The sequence below is a fragment of the Felis catus genome, chromosome B2, assembly GCF_018350175.1.
Source record: "Felis catus isolate Fca126 chromosome B2, F.catus_Fca126_mat1.0, whole genome shotgun sequence".
NCBI classification, from domain to species: domain Eukaryota; kingdom Metazoa; phylum Chordata; class Mammalia; order Carnivora; family Felidae; genus Felis; species Felis catus.
Window position 1 is genome coordinate 16,585,009 of NC_058372.1, and position 20,394 is coordinate 16,605,402.

At 39.3% G+C, this 20,394-nt stretch overlaps 1 long non-coding RNA gene across 1 annotated transcript; it reads right to left on the minus strand.

The window, feature by feature from the left end:
• Positions 1–1,055: 1,055 nt before the first annotated feature.
• On the minus strand, positions 1,056–14,702 carry LOC109500135. The gene is made up of 3 exons (XR_002157769.3): positions 14,522–14,702; positions 12,336–12,497; positions 1,056–1,883 (listed from the first exon to the last, which is right to left on the minus strand). It is a non-coding gene; the product is annotated as an uncharacterized LOC109500135 (long non-coding RNA).
• Between the last annotated feature and the right edge of the window lie 5,692 nt (positions 14,703–20,394).

The window sequence follows — 20,394 nt, forward strand, 5'->3', positions numbered from 1 at the left end:
AATATCATCTGAAATAATCATCACCTTGGTGGGGGCGTCACTAACCGTTTCTGCCTCTCTCTCTGCTCTCCATTGCCTTTCATCTTCAGTGTCTTAGCTTATCATTAAGATAAAAAGATAATGGATTAATCTAGCCTTAAAAGATATCAGGAAAACAAACAAATTGGAAAATGTTTGATCTCATGAATAAGCAAATACATGCAAAATAAAAGAACGATTGGGAGCTATTTTGCCTGTTAAATTAGTGACTTATTTTTATAATTTTTAAATGTTTATTTATTTTTCAGAGAGAGAGAGAGAGAGAGCAAGCACCCAGGGGAGAAGCAGGGGGGGGGGGGGGCAGAGTATCCAAAGTAGGCTCCTCACTGTCAGTACAGAGCCAGACGTGGGGCTCAAACCCACGCACCATGAGACCTGAGCCAAAGTCTGAGGCTTAACCGACTGAGCCACCCAGGCACCTCAGTGATTTATTTTTAAATGACAGCACCTGCTGAGGATAAACCTTGTAAACCCTTTCTCACACACCATTGTTGATATTGTCACATCCTTTGAAGAAAGCCCTTTGACAGTGTGAGTCAGTGATGTTAAAAAAATCTTCATTCCTGTATATCATCCTACAGGAAATTTGTTCTATAGGAATTGACAGGGATATTGACCATGAATTCGCATGGAATGCTTACTCCAGATTTATTTATAAAAGCAAAACATGAAAACAACCTCAGCGTCCAAATGGAAACGAGATAGGTAAATTACAGCACATTCATTGGGCAGTGTATTAAATATGGAGTGAAATCAAGATCATGAAAACCTTTCAGCAGGAAAAATATAAGAATGGCCCGTTAAGTGAAAAGCACACAGCAAAATTTTATACACATAGAAAAATCTATTAAAATCGTACGCAAGTCAAAGAAAGATACAAGAAAGTAATATTTAAAAACAAAAACAATGGGGGCACCTGGCTGGCCCAGTGTGTGAAGCATGTGACTCCTGATCTCTGGGTGGTGAGTTCAAACCCCACATTGGATGTTGGGATTACTTAGAAACAAAATCTTAAAAAAAGATGAAAACAATGATTTATTTGGGTACTAGGATATAGATGATCTTTTCTACGGCACCCATGCTCCATGTATGTATACATTTTACAAGTTATTCATACGATGTTAAGGTGCTGCAGAAGCATTCAGTTTCCAGCAGCCCAAGAAAGGGCCTGGGTCGTGTTCCTAATGAGCTGTGAGGCCCGAGCACACAGCGTGCTTCTCGGACTCAAGTTTCTTCTCTACAAAGTGAAAAACAGAGCAAGGCGACCCTGTGAATTTTCCAGCTCGAAAAGTCTATGATTTCACAGAAGCATGGGCCAAATGAGGTGGAGTGCCAACCTGGGTCCCTGTTTTCCTGTTTTCCTTGGGGACTGGTGGACAATGGAAGATATTTCAACAAATTCAAATCCGTGTCGTTGAAATAAGAGACCTAAACGTGTGTGTACATCAGCTTGCGTCTTCCTTTCCTCGTGCAGGAACAGTTAGCTGAGAACCACACTTGAGAACAACATTTCTTGGGGGTGTTTTAAGACTACTGCCGGCGTTATGCATCCGTCTAGAGGTTTCTATGATTCCGTGTTTCTGCGCTCTTTTTTTTTCTGATTTGGTTATCAAAGCGCGGACATTGTCAGGACGATGCGTAGAAGTTCTGTGTACAAAACGGTAAAAAAAATACCGGGCATCATGAGTTTTAAATACTAAAAATAGGGGCCATGTTTGACTACCAATTCGCAAGGCCTTGATTCTGTTGAGTTGTAACACAAATGTGGGTTTTCACGCATGACTTAATTTATTCAAGAGATGGTTCCGTTCCAACCGATTTCGAATGTCATGGGCGTCCGCCGACTAAAAAATAAAATAGGAATGTTACCTCGAGGGGTTTACAATTTGAGGAGGGGTGTAGAAGGACACTAACGAAGCCAACAAATAGATAAAGAAACAAAAAACATCTATGATAAGTGTGAATAGAAGGTGTTAGGTGTCGCAAAAAGACTACTAAAAAAGGACTCTCCCTTTTTTTTCTGAAGTTTTCATTTAAATTCTATTAGTTAACACCCGGCGTGGTGTTACTTCCAAGCGCACCGTGTAGTGATTTGACATTTCCATAGGGCACCTGGTGCTCATCACAAGTGCCCTCCTCCCTCTCGGTCACCTGTTTCACCCACCCCCCACCCCTCCTCTCTGGTCACCATCAGTTTGTTTTCTAGAGCTAAGAATGTCTTTCTCGGTTTGCCCCTTCCGCTCTCATTTTTTTTTCCCTTTGCTCACTCGTTTTGCTTCTTAAATTCCACATAGGAGTGAAATCATAGGGTATCTTCCCTTCTCTGACTTATTTGGCTTCGGATAATACTCTCTAGTCGATCCGTGTCGTGGCAAATGGCAAGATTTCATCCGTTTTGTGGCTGAGCGATATTCTATTTTACATATATATTTATATGCATATGTATTTATATATGTATGTGTATGTGTGTGTACGTGTGTGTGTGTGTGTGTGTGTGTGTGTGTGTATACACCACATCTTCTTAATCCACACATCAGATAACGGACATTTGGGCTGCTTCCCCATCTTGGCTATTGTACATGATGTTATAAGGAACATAGGGATACTTATATCTTTTTGAGTTAGTGTTCTCATATTCTTTGGGTAAATGTCCCGTAGTGTAATTGCTGGATCATAGGATAGTTCTGTTTTTAACTTTTTGAAGAACATCCATACTGTCTTCCAGAGTGGCTGCACCAGTTTACATTCGGTGCAAGAGGGTTCCTTTTTTTTCTCCACGTCCTCACCGACACCTGCTGTTTCTTGTGTTGCTGATTTTAGCCATTCTGACGGGTGTGAGGTGATAACTCATGGTAGTTTTGATTTGTATTTCCCTGACGATCAGTGATGATGAGCATCTTCTCATATGTGTGTTGGTCGTCTGTATGTCTTCTTTGGAAAAACGTCTATTCATGGCTTCTGCCCATTTTTAATTGGATTATTTGTTTTTTGGGGTTGGAGTTGTATACGTTCTTTATATATTTTGGATACTAACCCTTCAATGGATATGTCATTTGTAAACACGTTCTTTCATTCAGTAGGTTGTCTTGTAGTTTTGTTGATTGTTTCCTTTGCTGCACAGAAACCTTTTATTTTGATGTAGTTTAAATGGTTTATTTTTGCTTTTGTTACCCTTGCCTCAGGAGACACATCTAGAAAGAAGTTTCTATGGACCATCAAAGAGCTTACTGCCTATGCTCTTCTCTATGGTTTCAGGAAAAGGACCCTACTTTAGACTGCACAGTTAGGGGGTGCTCTCTCTGAATAAATGACCACCATTACTGAGAGAATGAGGGAGAGAGGGAGCCAGCCAGATAGAGGTGGCAGAAAAGATCCACCGACAGAAAGCAAGCAAGCACAGACACTCCTAGGGGCGATAACTGACGTTGTTATCTCCAAATAAGCCATCACTTCTTTAACGATAAAAAACTCATGCATTAGAATGTAGTAAAAGCAGATTCAATATATATTTTAGTCTGTTTTTACGCTCCACTGTCTTGCTCCCTTATAAGGATATATATTTGCCAATAATAACATATTTTAATTATTCTTCATAATATTTGGCAGGGATAGGCACCTTTCATTATTCTTTCTTCAGAATCTACTTGGTTATTTTTTCCACTACACTTAAAATTACTTCATACAATTGCAAAAGTGATTTCCTCTGGTGTTTCTATTGAGATCACATCAAACTTACGATTTAATTTTGAGGAAATTGAACTTTACACTATTGAATCATCCTACCCACGAATAGAGTACATCTCTCCATTTGGACAGGTATTGTTTTTAATTATTCAGTAGTATTTGAAAGATTTCTTTATAAAGATCTACTACATTTCTTATTCTCTTTATTTCTTGCAATTTTACAGGCATTACAGTGATTTTTCTAATAGATTTTCTAACTGATTTCTTGTATAAGTAGTTAATGATTTTAATATGAACTTCATAGTTTATGGAAGTTCATTTATTGTTTTTAGGGTTTCCGGATAGACAAATCATAGAATCTATAAATGTCAATATGTTTCCTTCATCTCCTCCTAGTTTTTACTTCTCATTTCTTTTTTTCTGCCTAAATGTACTTATTCTTCAGAAGAGCATTAAACAATGGTGATGATTCTGGACACTCATATGTTTGTGACGAACGTATCCATCTAGGGGCATCTGGCTGGCTCAGTCCATACAGCAGGTGGCTCTTGATATAAAGATGGTAAGGTTCAGGGGCGCCTGGGTGGCGCAGTTGGTTAAGCGTCCGACTTCAGCCAGGTCACGATCTCGCGGTCCGTGAGTTCGAGCCCCGTGTCAGGCTCTGGGCTGATGGCTCAGAGCCTGGAGCCTGTTTCCGATTCTGTGTCTCCCTCTCTCTCTGGCCCTCCCCCGTTCATGCTCTGTCTCTTTCTGTCGCAAAAATAAATGTTGAAAAAAAAATTTAAAAAAAAAAAGATGGTAAGGTTCAAACCCCCACTTTGGGTACAGAGATTACTTAGCCAATACTGTCATAGAACGTAGGAAAATGACACAATGAATTTTCATGTTGGTAACACCGTGGTAAAATTTGGAGCTATCCCTGGTACAAACCCCACTTGGCTGTGGTGTGTATTCTTTAAAGATGGACCTTGATCTTATTAACTACTATTTTATTTATGACTTTTTTTAAGTGTATTCATTTTTTTTTTATTTTTTTTTCAACGTTTATTTATTTTTGGGACAGAGAGAGACAGAGCATGAACGGGGGAGGGGCAGAGAGAGAGGGAGACACAGAATCGGAAACAGGCTCCAGGCTCCGAGCCATCAGCCCAGAGCCCGACGCGGGGCTCGAACTCACGGACCGCGAGATCGTGACCTGGCTGAAGTCGGACGCTTAACCGACTGCGCCACCCAGGCGCCCCAAGCGTATTCATTTTTGAGAGAGAGAGAGAGAGCATGAGTGGGCGAGGGGCAGAGAGAGAAGGACAGAGGATCTGAAGCAGGTTCTGCACTGACAGAAGGGAGCCCATGTGGGGCTCAAAACCACAAACTGTGAGATCATGACCTGAGCCACAGTTGGACGCTTACCTGGCTGAGCCACCTAGGCGCCCTGATTTATGACTTTCCTCTTGCTATTCATAAGGTATATCTGTTATCAGTGATAAGCTAGTTTCAAAAAACTTAGACAAAAAAGTTTTTCCTCAATGCTATGAAATAGTTTAATGATGTGAAAATTGTATGTCCTCCAAATTTTGGTAGAATTCAACTCCAAAACGAACGGGGCTTGAAACATTTTTGCTGGAAAGCTGACTCGTTAACAACTTCGAAAGGTTTTAACCTGTGGTAATCGGCCTGTCTTCATTTTCTAACATTCCTAGGATCAGTCTTGGTGGTTTTGTTATTACAGAAAATAATCAATTTATCCAGACTTTCAAATTTATTTTCACAGAGTGAGACAAAACTTTTATACTTCAATTTCTTTACTATTTGTGGTTATTTCTCACTATCAGTTTTTTTGCATGTGTATTCCTTCTTTTATAGAGAGCGTTTTTTTTCTCTCTTTCAAAAGGCTAATTTTTGGTTCATTTTTTCCATGACATTGCTGTTTTCTAATTGACTGATTTCCACTTTCACATTTGTAACTTCTCTATATTGTTTCCTGCTGGTTTGTACTATTTTTCTAATTTCTTGAGGTTAAGTAGAATTGTTGTGTGCTTAACAGATTTATCATTATCACGTAAGCTTGGAGAACTTTCTTTAATATTTTCCGTTAAGCGCTAGTGACATATGCTCTCAACTTTTAACTGAAAATGTCTTAAACTTTATTTTTGAAGTATAATTCTTCTGGATACAGAATTCTAGGTTGAAAATTTTCTTCTTTCAACCCTTTAAAGATGCCAGTTCTTGGGGCATCTGGGTGGCTCAGATGGTTAAGTGGTCAACTTTGGCTCAGATCATGATCTCACAGTGTGTGAGTTCAAGCCCCGCATCGGGCCCTGTGTTGACAGCTCTGAGCCTGGAGCTTGCTTCAGATTCTCTCTCTCTCTCTCTCTCTCTCTCTCTCTCTCGGCCCCTCTCCCACTTGCTTGCTCTTTGTCTTTCAAAAAAATGAATAAATGTTAAAAAGATTAAAAAAGTTAAGATGCCAGTTCTTGGTAGGCTGTCTCATACTGTTTTTAATGAGAAGTTAATAGTCATTCTTACCTTTGGAAAAATTTCAGCCATTATAATGTTTCTGATTTTTTTCTCTACCTTCAACTCTCTCTATGTTCTTCTGTGGCTCTAGTTATACATATGTTTTATGCTTGATATGTCTCATGGGTCACTTCATTTGTAAATCTTCTTCTGTGTTCAAATTTAGATTTTCTGTTCCCTTCCATTAAACTCACTGTTCCCTCCTGTATTTTCCTACCTGCTGTTCAACGCACCTAGTGAATGTCTCATTTCCGATTTGTTTTTCGTTCCAGATTTTCCATGAATTAAATTTTTGTGGTTTTGATTTCTCTGCCAAAATGTCCCCTCTCTTCCCTCAGTGTGTTTATGCTTTCCTTTTAATCCTCAAACAGATTTATAATACTCTTTGGAAGTTTTTATTCATAATTCCACCATCAGAGTCATCCCAGATCTGTTTCTGTTGACTTGTTTTGCTCCCGGTTATGGGTCACATTTTGTTGCTTCTTTGTATGTCTAGGGACCCTGTATTGCACGTTCGATAATGAAGCCGCTATGCTGCATAGAGTCCGGATTGTGTTTCGTCCCTTTAAATAACGTTGAGCTTTATTCTGACAGGCAGTTAATTGACTGATGAATGAACATGACTTGGACTTCACTAAGATGGCTCTAGCATGGCACTTACTCTATGGTTAGTCTAGCCCTACTGTGTGTGTGTGTTTTTTAAAACAATCCAATGATTTTAGTACATTTATAGAATGTGTCACCACCACCACCACAGTCCAATTTAAGAACATTTTCATCATCCCCACATGCTCCTTTGTGCCATTTACAGTTAATTAAAGTTTCTATCTTCAGTCCTAGGCAGACACTGACCTGCTTTCTGACTATAAATTTGCCTTTTCTAGACATTGCATATAAATCCAATGGTTTTTGTATCTGGCATCTTCACTTAGCGTATTTTTAGCTTCGGACATTTTATAGCATGCATCAACAATTCGTTCCTTTTAATTGCTGAATGCACCATTTCCCTGTATCCATTTAGGTTTATTCAATCACCAACTGATGGACATTTAGATTGTTTCTTTCTCTTTTTTTTTTTTTTGGCTATTATAAATAATGCTGCTGTGAACACTCATGTACAAGTCTTTATGAAGACCTATGTCTTTACTGGTCTTGGTAGATTTCTAGAAGTGGATTTGCTAGGTTGAATGGTAAATTTACATTTAACCCTTTAAGAAACTGCCAGAATGTTACCTGAAGTAGCTGTACCGTTTTCATTCCCACAAGAATACATGAGGTTTCCTGGTTCTCCACATCTTTGTCAACACTTAGTAGTATCTGACTTCTTACCACAGTCGTTTCAGCGTGTATGTAGTGCTAGGTCACTATTGTTTTTTGGTTTTGTCTGGTTTTGTTAATGTTTATTTATTTTGAGAAAGAGAGAGTGAGCAGGGGAGGGGAAGAGAGAGAGGGAGACACAGAATCTGAAGCAGACTCCAGGCTCCGAGCCATCAGCACAGAGCCCGATGCGGGGCTCGAATCCATGAACCGCGAGATCATGACCTGAGCCAGAGTCGGAAGCCCAACCGACTGAGCCGCCCAGGCGTCCCTAGATCGCTATTGTTTTAACACACATTCCCCTAACGGCTAATGATACTGAGCAAATTTCTATGTACTTATTAGCCATTCATCTATCTTTGTAAAATAAAATGTGCATTCGAACATTATGCTCACTCTTTAGTTCAGTTGTTAGCCCTACTTTTTTTTTTTTAGTTATTATTTTAATTCCAGTTAGTTAACATACACTGTAATATTAGTTTCAGGTGTACCGTATAGTGATTCAACACTTCCATACAACCCCTGGGGCTCGTCATGATCTCCCTCACCTAGTTAACCTCATAACCCCAAACTCCTACCCTCTGGTAACCAAAAGCTTGTTCTATAAAGTTATGAGTCTGTTTCTTGGTTTGTCTCTTTCTCTCTCTTTCTCCCTTTGCTCATGTGTTCTGGTTCTTAAATTCCACATATGAGTGAAATCATATAGCATTTGTCTTGCTCTGACTTATTTCACTTAGCATCATACTCTCTAGCCCCACAAATTACAGCGGTCTTAGAAGCCCTGATCTCTTGACATCTGTTTCCTCCACTAAGCAAAACCACTGCTCTCAATCTGGGTTAACTTCCTTGTCCTATAGTTTGGAAAGTGCCCCAGGCAGAAAGCTGAAGTGAATAGAGGAGATATCTGCATTCATGTGTTTTCCTTCTTTTAAGAACAGAAGACCTGGGGGCGCCTGGGTGGCGCAGTCGGTTAAGCGTCCGACTTCAGCCAGGTCACGATCTCGCGGTCCGTGAGTTGGAGCCCTGCCTCGGGCTCTGGGCTGATGGCTCAGAGCCTGGAGCCTGTTTCCGATTCTGTGTCTCCCTCTCTCTCTCTGCCCCTCCCCCGTTCATGCTCTGTCTCTCTCTGTCCCAAAAATAAATAAAAAAAAACGTTGAAAAAAAAATTAAAAAAAAAAAAAAAAAGAAGACCTGCCTGGTATATGGTCTGATGTCTGAAAACAGCTAGCTCATATCTTTTGTCTTTTAGGTAGTTAAATCCAATAGCTGTTATATGGTCATGTCCATAACCAAAAGTTCCATCTTTGTTTCAGAATGTTTATGTATTTACTTTGGGGAGGGGAGGGGCAGAGAGAGGGAGAATCCCAAGCAGGCTCCTTGCTGTCAGTGGGGAGCCTGACGTGGGGCTCAATCTCACGAACGGTGAGATCACGCCCTGAGCCCAGACCAAGAGTTGGATGCTTAACGGACTGAGTCACCAGGCACCCCCAGAAGTTGCTTGTTTTTTAACACCCAAATGGTTATCTCAGAAATTTTACTCTAAATGTATATATGTACGTGTGTGTGTGTTTATTTATTTAAACACACCTTAAACTAGTCTGAAGTTTTATGAAAACATTTTGAAGACCTCAACTGCTTTTCATTTTCAAACAAATAATGCTCTCTCCTGGGGAGATTTTTAATGTTTCCATAAAACAATAATACATATCACTTTCCAGCTGAAGTTTTCACTGTTCTGGGACAACTAAGTAATGACTTACAAAAGCTTGTTTTGTTTTTTTTTTTTAGGTGAAGTTTAAACTTATGAATCTGGATTGTTTTTGTTTTGTTTTCTATTCTAACTGCTTCATAGAAACAGAAAATGCACGCTAAAAAAACCTCTCCCTGAGAAAGCAGATTGATGCACAAAAGGGCTGCAGTTCACATTTTAAGAGGCTATTAAAAAGGAAAATAGAAGAAACCATCAGTAGCCTCATTGATCTGATCATAATGAAATTAAAATGTAAATATAGTCTGCCAGAATGGGATTATTTGTGAATGCCACATTAACAGATGGCAATGACTACAGATCAAAATACACTTTGTGTGCGGGTCTGGAATAGTGGAATGCAGAGAAGTGTGTTTGAGTCTGTACTTAGTGCGATGGATAAGGACATTTTTTTTAACGTTTGTGCCAGATGTCACTACAGGGATTCATATCTAAACATTTTGCAGCTAACGTCCTAGAAAATCCCAGATCAGCCCACAAAGTGGAGACAAGTCAGTCAAATTCTCAATACAAAGGCTTTGAGAGATTCCAAATTAGGACCTCGGCTGAAAAGACTTTGCCTATCCTCTCTTGAAGCCAAACAAGAAAGACAATTCATGTCATTTCAACTGTCTGCAAGAAAAAATGACCTGATGGAATCCTAACTGTCCCATTTACATTCTGACAAATAACTCACCCTACCCACAAAGACTAGATATCTATGTATGTATCCATTTTATTTATCATCTATCCGTCAATGCGTTCATATCAATAACATGATTTAGTCTAGCATTTCTGCCACTGTAATTTGTTAAAGCCATTTGAGTTAATAACTTGAAATTCTTTATCATTTATTTTTGTTAGTGATTTATATTTCAAACTTTTTTCATTCACGTGGAAAAATATAAGCACAGATTCTACCCTTTGTTTCGTATCTCTAATCTCAAGGGGCGGGACAAAATTATTAAGATACAGTTAGTTTTGATTCATATCCCTATAGAGGAAATGTGTACCGTAATATAATTTTTAGTGGCGACTAGACAGGGTCCAAAAATGAGTTGAAATCACTGTCCAATAATTAAATGATCCTATCTTGTAAATGTGAAACATGATGAAAGGTGGCAAAAAAAGATTAGGAATCAGGAAATCTGAATTCTAATCCAAGCAGGACAAGATTAAATTAAGTGATTAAATCTTCGTTATCTCCATTATGTTTTTCATCTAAAACTAAGGGCTTTTATCGGAAAGATCACTGCGGAACGCATCTCCAAGAACTTCATTTTATGGCTTGCAACCCAGACGTTTGCACAGAATATTTAATAAGCACAAGAGGGTGCTGAAGCCAGCCCCGGAAGAGCCACACCTTTCAATACGCCTTTCCTTCTCTCTCTTTCCCTCCTTCTTTTTTCTCAGTGTGCTTTCTGAGCACGTAACGTATCTGATTGCTCCTGCAGAGGGCATTAAGATCAGTTCAAACCACAGCTTTGTTTTACCATTATTTATGAATCCACTAATTCTCAAGTTGTTCTGCTTTCCACAATGATTACAACTAGACTTGGTAGGCTTCTAACATTTCTTTTGTTTTCCTTTGGCTTAAAACTTGTCTGGAATTTTCTAAAAAAAAAACATTTCTCTTAGCTGTTCTTGTTGAAAGCACATTTTCTTTGTAATACATAAATCTTCCCTATTTGATGCTGGGGACAGTTACTATATATATATACACACACACATTCAATATAATATAATATTATAATAGATAATATTACATTGCAGTTTGGTCTCTAGCATGATTCTTGTATCTCCACTTTCAAAAAATCAGATGATGCACACCCTTTCCTGAGTTACTCGGGAGGGTCACCATTTGAGCTGACACCACATCCCTGCAGGAAGCATTCACACAGTGTCACTCTCATTAGTAATCGCGTAGAGTTTCTAACATTAGTAATGACATCTTCGCGTACAGCACTGTCTGTTTTGTTAGATGATTCTAATACACGTCTTCACTGACTCTGCCTCTCAAAGCTCTTCCGAGGGGGGCATGGCGGGCACTCCTCTTTAAGAAGAAAGACAAGGAAGATCAGAGAGAGTGAACCACAGCGACTACAAGTAATGGGATTGAGGGGAGAACCCACGTTCTACAGCCCCTGGTTCAGGACTCAGTCCAGGGGGCCATCTTGCCTCTCTGAAGAAACAGCCATTTCCTTCAGCCCTGAATGACAGTGAAAATCTCACTGGACATCTCCATGAAAATACCTTGTTTCATATCAACTCACACGCGATCAGAACTCTTGCTCCTACTTGGAAGAATGATAGATCTCAGATCTGCTAGCCTTCTGATTGGTATACTGATTGTGCTGTCTTTTTACTTCACATCCCTGAGGCGTGACGTGAGGAAGCCATTTCAGAGAGTGATTTATATATATATATATATATATATATATATATATATATATATATATTTGGCTTTTATTATTATTTTTTATTTACATAAAAGGCAAATTTCAAAGAATGGGGGGGGAATGGTATTCCAACGTGATCCAATTTCCCTTTGACTTCCCTCCATGATGAGTTCCTAAAAACAGATGTCCAAATTTCCAAATACCTGCTTTAATCTGCATTTGAAACGGTTTTTCTCTTTTGCCTGGTTTCCGATTGTTAATACGGGAAGTGCTTGAGTTTGGGGCCCCATGTATGGGCTAATTCCCAAATCTTAAGGAGTTGGGAATAAATGACAAAATAATTGGGATTATTATTCTGGGAATAATAACATGGGGATTATTATCTGGGGAATCAAGTTTTGGGAGAAGAGCTGTATTCCATCGTTTCTATATCTTGGTTCTCAATCTCGATCACAATCTCAGTCTCTTGGCAGGTAAAAAAGTAGCTTTTCTTTGTGCCAGGCTGTCTGGCAAAATACGTTTTCGTTCTCCAAAGAGAAGAAAAGGATTTTAAGGTGAGTCATCAAGATGTTAGCTCCCATGTTTTATGACATGAGAAGAACCGAATCTGCACTTTGGCAAATATAAGCTCTTACCTTAACACACTTGGGTTAGCACAACGGCATCCAAAATAATATTCACATTTTCACATATTGACTTTCGTGAGGGAGTGCTTTGGCATTGGGGTATATTTTTGTTGGCTCGAGAATCTTCTGGAAGTCCCCAAATACTTTCTTTTGGATTACCTCAGTTCTTTTCTGCAATAACAGATTGGAGAAAGCTCACAAGCCAAGCTAAACATATGTACAATCAGAATCATAAAGTGGTCCGTACATTTGGAGTATCAGCTCGTACCCTGACATATCTTTGTTGGCCGGTGAATCTCACCAAACTGCCATCATCGCTTTTCCTGATGTGTAGCCAATGGAGTCATATGTTGTTTGCACCTATATGTGATATAGTCTTTATTTGGGATTAAATAGCATTTACAAGAAGAAGGAGAGATGGAGAAGGAGGAGGAGGAGGAGGAGGAGGAGGAGGAGGAGGAGGGAAAGAAGAAGCTTTGATGCAAATGAAAACAAAGATATGTTCATGTATTTGATTATTAATCTCTTATGTAAATTTCCGACATTGTGGAGGAAGATCTGAAGTAATTGAGAAGGAAAAGAATGTGAGCATGCTTCCAGTAGACTTAACCCCAGAGTGTGGCCTCGCACTGTTTCATATTAGAAAATGGAAATTGTCATGGATGGAAATTATATGGTTGTTTATGAAGTACAGGAAACGCTGAAGATCTTTCTCACGTCTTCATACTACAACATCTATTTATAATTATTTGTTAAGAAATTTAAAGAACCATAGTCATCTGGAGAAGCTGACAATTAGAGCAAATCTGTAGGTGATTATTAAATACCTAGCACAAACAGAGACATTTTTCTCTCTGAAAATATTGAGCGCTTATAATTATAGTTTACAGGAATAAAAGCCTCTTTCTTCTTTGTAGATGAAGACTCAAGTTTGTGAATCACTGCAAGTGTATATGCCAAGAGAATAACTGAATTTATCTTAATTTTAAACACATATGTTCAGCTTATCCAATGGTGGCCTGGTAGCTGGGAGAGAATTTTGATAAAGAACAAGGGAGATAGGGGCGCCTGGGTGGCGCAGTCGGTTGAGCGTCCGACTTCAGCCAGGTCACGATCTCGCGGTCTGTGAGTTCGAGCCCCGCGTCGGGCTCTGGGCTGATGGCTCAGAGCCTGGAGCCTGTTTCCGATTCTGTGTCTCCCTCTCTCTGCCCTTCGCCCATTCATGCTCTGTCTCTCTCTGTCCCAAAAATAAATAAACGTTGAAAAAAAATTTTTTTAAAAAGAACAAGGGAGATAAATATGCATTGAAATGGGCTCAATTTTTCTGGGACCTTGGAAAAATATTTATCCATTTTAAGCCTCAGTTTCCTTAACTGAAGAAGCATGCAAACCCCATGGCGCTTAAAAAAAAAAAAAAGAAAAATGAAATGAAAAAAAAACATGTAAAGTGTAAAACACGTAAAGTGCCTTGCACACAGTACTTCTCATTTCAATATTTATTTATTATTTCAAAAATGCTATTCAATAATTTGAATGTATAGTGGTGTTGATATAAAACTTACTGAACGTCTACATGTTCAATTTCATAGAAATTTCCAGTCCTTTTAAAGAAAATTCATGTGATATCTTTTGAGCTTTCTTTTTTTTTTAATTTTATTTTTAAATGTTTTTAAACTTGTTTTTTTAACATTTATTTATGAGAGACAGAGAAAGAGTGCCTAAGCGGGAGAGGAGCAAAGACAGAGGAAGACACAGAATTCAAAACAGGCTCCAGGCTCTGAGCTGTCAGCACAGAGCACGATGCGGAGCTCGAACCCACAAACCATGAGATCGTGACCTGAGCAGAAGTCAGATGCTTAACCAACTGAGACACCCAGGCGCCCCTATTGAGCTTTCTGTCTTGTCTTTAATCTTAATTTTTATTCTATTACATAACTTGTACAAAAATATTTTTTCCTTGGAAGTATTAAAACATTACTTGTACGTGACCACCGTTCTGAGAAAAAGCTAACATCCTTTCTAAATTTCTATTTAAATTTTGGTTTTGTTCACTTGTGTTGCAAGAATACATTTCCTCTTTCTAAAGCATTAAAACATTGCTTGTTAGCAACGCTGTTAAGGGAGGCACTCATTCATCACCATGGTGGGACAAGAATAACAGTAACGTTAAAAGCAGCAACAACAGTAATGCTGACCTGGCTGCCCCATCCTTTCCAGACTTACTCCTCCAGAGGATGTGAAAGAAAGATGTGTTACCTACGTGGTGGGGACAGCATTGGTCCACATTTTTAAGTCAAGTGGAGCCCATCTCTTAAAAGGTTACGAGATTGAGGAACCGGTCTTTTAACTCCCTTCTCTGGCTCTGGCCATTATGAGGTTATGAAGAACTAAACTCTCTTGCGGAATGTCCCCAAGGCTTGGACTGAAAGGGAGAGGGGACATGCAGGGGGTAAATGTGATGGGAGCAAGACCTCAGCAAGCCTGTTTGCTTGTGGACCTAAGCCATCGGCTCCGTTATAGCCTTTATCCATCATAAAACTGACATTTTTGTCCCTGTCTACATATTAATCTGTTCTTGACTTGCTGGGCCCATAAAACCCGATGAATGCCCACCCCCCAATGCCTTTGCCCTGATCCCCAGCTCTTCAGCTATGAGTTGTATCTTTCCATGACTTTTCCTGTGCTTCTACGTAAAGACGTATGACTCCAGGGGTGCCTGGGTGGCTCAGTGGGTTAAGTGTCTGACTTCAGCTCAGGTCATGATCGCATGGTTTATGAGTTCAAGCCCCACGTCACGCTCTGTGCGGACAGCTCAGAGCCTGGAGCCTGCTTCAGATTTTGTGTCTCCCTCTCTCTCTGCCTCTCCCTCTCTCTCTCTCTCTCAAAAATAAACAAACATTAATTTTTTTTTTTTTAAAGACATGTGACTCCAAACATCTGTACTCCGTTTGGTTATATCTTTTTATATTCTACATATAAACTGTACCTATTATATGAGTTTTCCTGCTACTGGTTACTTTTATCTCAAGCTAGGCCCTGGAGATCTATCCCTCTGTTTAATACTTTCCTTTTTAATCATGCTTAGCATTTCAGAGAAGGAATATGCCCTGGTTTATTCAGCATTATTCCATCGAAGGAGAGTTAGGTTTTTTATAATTTCTCAAAGTAGCAAAAAACCCCAAAACAATCACACATTATTTTGCTTCCCGTTTGTCTATATGTTTCTCTTTGTGTTCCTCCGTATTGAGCATTGAACGGAGACACAGACTGCATTTTGAGTTTTGGTGAAAACTGCTAAATTGTTCTTCTCAATGGCTGCATCAACTCAGACCTCGCCAGCCGTGTCTAAAAACAGCTATGGCCTGTCTCCATAGCCCTAGCCACAGTCGATGCCATTAGGCTTTTAATATCTATGTACCTAGGGGAAAAAAAATCTCATTTTAATTTTCCTTTTCTCATTTTTGTTGAAGATGGACATTTGTAATATATGCGTTGGCCATTTGTATTTTTTCTGTGAGTTTTTTAGTCTTACCTTTTGAACATTTTCCTACTAGGTCTTTTGACTTTTTTTCCTTACCGGCTTATAAAATATTTTAAATATGTTTTGGGTGAGTATCTTTTGTGAGATATCTAAGGCAAATCCGTTCCCCAGCTGAGTTGTCTTTCTTAACATTTTAATGTTTTTATGTTGAACCAAAGTATGGCATTTCGATGAACTTGAATTTTTAGTTCTTGCTTCTTACCTAAAAAAAAGGCTTTTTCTACCTCAGTGTCATAAAGATACTACCTTATATTTTTTCCTAGTAAATTTACAATTTTCCTTTTTATAGTAATACTTTGAAACGCCATCTTAAGCATTTGAAGTCCCCAAAACATAAACTCAAAGAATTAAATTCTTTCAAACACTGTTTATAAAATAATCAAATTCTTTAAAAACATTCCAAGCATAACTTTTATAACCTAATCCTCTCAGGTACTCTGAATACTGCGCTGGGAGGCAAAAACAAAAACAAATAACCCTGAGTATAAAAATTCTCCGTATCATTTAGCCAGCTCATTAGAGGTCAAGAGTGAAGATCAGAGCATAAAGCAATGTTTGACAGTCAGCCCATTCCAACTTAGGTTTCCCCAAAGTAAAACCAACGGGTATAATTGTAATATAAGAATGAGGCAACCTTGATTGACTACTTATTATAGGCTAGGCAGGTTCATTACTAAATACCCTAATGAGGTGTCATTAGATCTTCCTGCCGATTTCTGAGTTTTGGATTATTTTTATCCCCATTTTTAGATCAGGAACTTGAAGTACAGGGAGGGTCAATGACCTATTCAGGAAAGCTGGTAAGCAGAGGAGGAAGGAAGTAATCTCAGGAACCGTCCTGGGAGCCTGCGTTGGTAGCCAGTGGCCACTTTGTATCTTTCCTTTATTTATTTTTTTTAAGTTTATTTATTTGGAGAGAGACAGAGAGAGGGAGAATCTCAAGCAGGCTCTACACTGTCAGCCCAGAGCCCGATGCAGGGCTGGGCTTGAACTCACGGAACTGTGAGATCATGATGTGAGCCGAAATCAAGAGCTGGACACTCTAATGACTGGGCCTCCCGTGTGCCGCCACCACCCCCCCCCCCCGACTTTTTATCTCCCTAAAAAGATGTAGAGTATTTACCCTCTTGGGACATCATTTTCCTCATCGATTAAATGAGAAGATTGGAGGAGCTTTTTATATCTCAATTCAGTGATTCTTAAAAGCACACCCAAGACTCAAAATAATAAAGTGACCTAGAATCAAACCAGATCAACTATTTCCAATCACCGCTTCAACTGTGTAATTTGGATGTCCTCCTGTCCAATTGGGTGTGACCCTGAAGTTGCCAGGCAGTGAGAGCAGCCCCAGTTCGGGCACAACAACTCGGAGATGCTGAGAGGCACCAGCCTAATTCCGCTGGGTGGGGCTTCTCTCAGCAACCTGAGGTTTAGTGGTTCTCTAACACCGATCTCTGGGCAGACCTGGGCTCTGCGGAGATTCCGGCTGTGATCTTCCCTGAAGAAAACTCTCTGTGCCTCACTTCCTGCTAGATTCCACCAAGAAAAAAGGCAAGCACGGAACAGCCTCAGAAATCTGTACCCTTCCTTGAGTGGTGTACTTTTCATTTGCAAATATCACACAGCTCTTTTTGCTAGCCAGCCGACAGCCCATCTTCCTGGGGATGAACAAGAACAGCTTCACTTTTTCAAACTTGGGAGACAGAAGAGTTCCCGTAAGCTGTCAGCAATAACCTGTTCGGCTTATTCATTTTCCTTCTGCCTTGTCTGGTGTTCCTGCAAAGCAACAACGTTAGAAAACATTGTAAACATGGGGCGGCATTTACAAAGGGGCGCGGGTGGGTTTTAGCGGAGTCGCAGACAAAGATCTGACCGTGGTCTTGCGCAGGGAAGGTGCTTGTAGGTATTTGCTGGATGACTGTTGGTATCTGCCCTGTTGCAAAGCATCCACTTTAAACTCCAGTCACTTAAAAACTCTAGTCACTTAAAAACTCACTTAAAAACTCGAGTCATCAGTGCTAACATTTATTCAGATGTTTCTATGCACCAGGAATTGTTAATTTCTGCGTACTTGCTATATTTTTAACTGAGATATAACTGACAAATAACATTGTGTACGTTTAAGGTGTGCGCTGGGTTAACTTGATACGTTTGCATATTGTGATGCGATTGCCGTCCTAGCACGAGCTGACACTTCTATCACGTCATGTGATCAGCGTTTCTTTTTTGTGGTGAGAACAATTAAGATCTAGTCTCTTAGCAACTTTGGAGTTTATAATACAGGATTGCTGACTGTAGTCACTATACTGTGCATTAAGTCTCCAGGACTTACGCATCAACTAGTCGCAAGTTCATACCCTTAAACAACATCTGCCCAACCCTCCATTCTACTGTGGCTCCATTCTGCTGTTTTTTCCAGTTCTGCTTTTTTAGATTCCACATGTAAGTGAGATAATACGGTATTTGTCTTTCTCTGTCTGACTTATCTCAGCATAAGGCCCTCAAGGTCTATCCATGTGGTCATAAATGGTAGGGTTTCCTTCTTTCCCATGGCTGGACCGTACTCCACTCTATATATCTATATTTATATATAATGATAAAACAATAATGGTTATTATTATATATAAAGATCACATTTTCTTCATCCATTCCTCCTTTGATGGACACTTAAGTTGTTGCCATAAATCTTGGCTGTTGAGAATAATGGTGCAGTAAGAGGCATGGGAGCACTTACCGTTGCCCTAAATGACAGATGAGAAAATTGAGGAACAGAAAATAATTTGATAATTAGCCGGGAGATTGTGGAGTTGGGATGTGAATTTAAGCATTCTGTTCTTAAGATTACTCGTTTCCATACGCAAGATGTTACATGCCTCTACCCGTAGTACCGAAAAGAACTAAGACTGAAGCTTCTGTTTTAATTTGACAAACAGGTAAACTCTAGAACATATAACACCCACGCTAATAATAATCTATGGGCCTGGAGATACTCTTTGCACATTCACTCTTTCTTGTTCATATTCCATACGGTCATACATTCGTGGGACGATTTACAGCAGTTAGGAATGCAATCATTGGCCACTGGAATAAGTCCTGAGCAGAGACTGAACTGAAGTTCAATCACACTCCGGCCAACAGATCTAAGTGGCCCCTAACACCGGGCTAAATTTTAATGAAATGTGCAGGTTTTACACATCAGTTACACCATATTACAAGTCATTTACTAACACACTCAGAATGTATGCCATATGCTGAAGAGGAAGTTATTGAAGTAGCAAGAGTAAAAACAGCAACGAAAGCTTTAAGTGCTTGTAAGAGACAATAACGAAAGTATGTTGTGAAATATTGGCTCTAGTTCAGCTGAAACGCTAAGGAACATAGGACTCTCCCTATAGAAGAAACTTTAAATGTTTTGACGCCTCAATCTGTTTTGTCTTCCAAATCCCTCTTTTTTTTGAAGGATTTAGAAAAATGACAACAAAGAGTTCACAGGAATTTGTTTAGTTACAAAACAAAACAAACACAACATTTTCTAGGATAGGCCCCTGGGGTCCCTGTGTCAGTTCTGATCTTTATCTCTATTTAAAGAACCTTCGTGGGCATTGACCTGAAGGCATTCAGGGTTGCTTAAGCATCAAAGAGGATTGATGTACCATGTACTAAACATTTTACAACTATTTCCAACAGAGGCTGGAACAAAGAAAAATATCTTTTATCAAGCATTTAACTTCGTGGCCATTCACCAAAGGAAGTCATTAGTGATTTGGGTCTGAAATTAATTTTTAAAAAGGTGAGTTTTAAAAGTTATTTTTTCTCCCATAGATTACTTCCTGAGGTTCAGTTTCTTACAGTCAACATTCTGAGTTCAAAAAGTTGCAGCCCCTTGTAGACTATGAAATGGTGCAAGTTATTTGATCAGAATAGTTAATATACTTTCGATGAAGGCTGGATCTTTCAATAATTATTATAATGGTCCATGGTACATTGGTTGGTTATGAATAAGCAGACTCTGCATGAAAGCTTAAACTACTTTTGGTGGGCTACTTCTAGCGAATACGAGTGTGGAAGTAACAGAAAAGGTCTCAAGGTATAATGTATAAAGATATTCCAAAATAACAAAAATCAAAGGTATCAAAGGATGCGATTGCTGAATCAAAACCAGTCTTAACATTTGACCCCACGGGGCCAAACTAAGCCTTGCTATTAGCAAAGAAAACTAAGCATGCCTGGCTAATTGACTGATCTCAAAGCTGGCTTTTCTTTCCATGATTGACCTCCAGGAATGTAAACTCCTGTTGTCTTTCACCTAACATGGTTTCCTTAGACCCCATTTGGCAACATTCATAGGTAAATAACCAAACATAAGGTCTTTCAAGTAACTGGAAATGACTGAATGAAAGGTGTCCTGTCTCCAGCAAAACCAACCACATAACAAACGTCTATTGGTCCTTATAACGTTATAAAACCCACCAATACGTGGACTTTATGAAATTATTCACTTCTATGACTCAGACACCGAAAGTAAGA